Source organism: Chenopodium album, chromosome 27 (genome assembly GCF_948465745.1).
Source record: "Chenopodium album chromosome 27, dcCheAlbu1.1, whole genome shotgun sequence".
NCBI lineage: Eukaryota > Viridiplantae > Streptophyta > Magnoliopsida > Caryophyllales > Amaranthaceae > Chenopodium > Chenopodium album.
The window spans coordinates 13,596,018-13,597,871 of record NC_137860.1 but is presented as its reverse complement, the minus strand read 5'-3'; the positions used below and the strand labels follow the sequence as shown (position 1 = coordinate 13,597,871).

General features: G+C 39.2%; 1 non-coding gene across 1 annotated transcript; it reads left to right on the top strand.

Moving 5' to 3' along the window:
- Nucleotides 1-1,341: 1,341 nt before the first annotated feature.
- LOC145621838 (small nucleolar RNA R71) lies at nt 1,342-1,447 on the top strand. Its single transcript, XR_014108632.1, has one exon. It is a non-coding gene; the product is annotated as a small nucleolar RNA R71 (small nucleolar RNA).
- Nucleotides 1,448-1,854: the final 407 nt, after the last annotated feature.

Below are 1,854 nucleotides of genomic sequence, written 5' to 3'. Positions count from 1 at the left end.
ACATCGGTGAAAGGAAGAGTTAAATGAAGTTGCTTAAGCATCTCTACAAATTTCCCAAATTTCTCATCCAACTTGTATCTATTATATATTTGAGGATAGGGGAGCTTTTGTTTGCAAACCTCTCTCTCTTTCTCTATCACCTTCTCTACTTGTTCCTCACCGACATTTTCGCTCAAGGGGCATTCATCACCTTCAATTTCAATGGAATTCTTACTAGTTCTCTCATTAGCAACACTCTTCTTAGGCACACCTCCCTTAAGGACCTTACCACTTCTAGTAACAATGGCATCCATAGGGTTCCTAGAATCTAAGCTAGGTGGAGTCAAAGAAGAAGAGTGTGCATATTCCTTGAATATACTAGTCAATTGAGAAAGTTTTTCACTCAAATCTTTGTTATAAGCCAACATGTAATTAAACTTCTCTTCATTCAAAACCATACACATTTCCAAAGTCTTGGCTTGTTTCTCAATGACACTTTCCAAAAATTCTCTAGAAGGAAATGATTGGTCATGGGAATTATCATTTAAACTTTGAGCATTTGGAACTAAATCAATTGGGGAACCATCTTGAAAACTTGCTTGAAAATATCCCCTAGCTTGATTATTCCAATTACCCCTAGTTTAATTTTGGCTCTTTTGTTGACCATAGTTATCATAACCTTGGTTATGATCCCCATGTCTATAGCCATGACCATGACCATTACAACCATGATGGTTATAGTTACCATGAATCTCTTGGCAATCATGATTTCTATAACCTCCATTTTGGTTATAATCATCATGATTCATATGATAATTCCTATTTCCAATATTCCTTTGAACATTATTTCTAGGTTCACAAGCATGATTATTGACATAATTCACGTGTTCCATTTCACTTCCATCACATTCACTACAAGAAACATTTGGGCACATAGAAGCATTATGATCATTCATTCCACATAATTGACATGGCCAACATTCCACAATCATGCAACAAGTTGAAAGATTGGAGTTAGAGTGAGAAGATGTACCTCTCCCCTTAATTTGGGAGGGAAGAATTGGAGCTTGGGAAGGAGGCTTCTCAAGCTTTTCCTTGAGAGACATAACTTCTTTCCCTAAATCCGCAATCAAAGTGGTCAAATCATTAATGACACTAAGTTGTTCGATCGAGTAACCCTTGCTTGTTGGTTCTCTTTCCACTTCTTGCCAATTCATATAATGACGAGCTACTTCATCAATAGCATCAACCACTTCTTCTTCCGTCTTGTTCATGATTGGGCCTCCGGCTCCGGCATCCAAACTTGCTCTCCCATGAGAACTCAACCCACCATAAAAGATATGTATGATTTGATAGGTAGGAATCCCATGGTGTGGACACTCCCTTTGATAATCCTTGAATCTTTCCCATGCTTCATAAAGGCTTTCATTAGGCTTTTGCTTGAACCCTTGAATCAAAGCTCTTGCCTCCGCCGTTTTCTTTTGAGGATAGAAACGGAACAAGAAAGCTTTGGTGACATCATCCCAAGTTTTCAATGAATTGGGCTTCATCTCTTTATCTAGCCATTCCAAAGATCTTCCTATGAGGGAGAAAGGGAACAACTTAAGGCGGATGAATTCTTGAGACACCCCATTAATCTTGATTGTGTTGCAATATTTTTCAAACTCCTTAAGATGGTTCAATGGGCTCTCGTTCTTCGCCCCACCATATTGTCTCCTCTCAATAAGAGTGATCATTGCCGGCTTTATTTCAAAGTCATTCTCCGGTGATATAGGTGGAGCTATGGCGCTCTCATACCTATAAGCCCCGGGCACTCCAAGCTCCTTCAAGGTAACTCTTGAACTACCTCCCATGACTTGGGATCTACACACACAA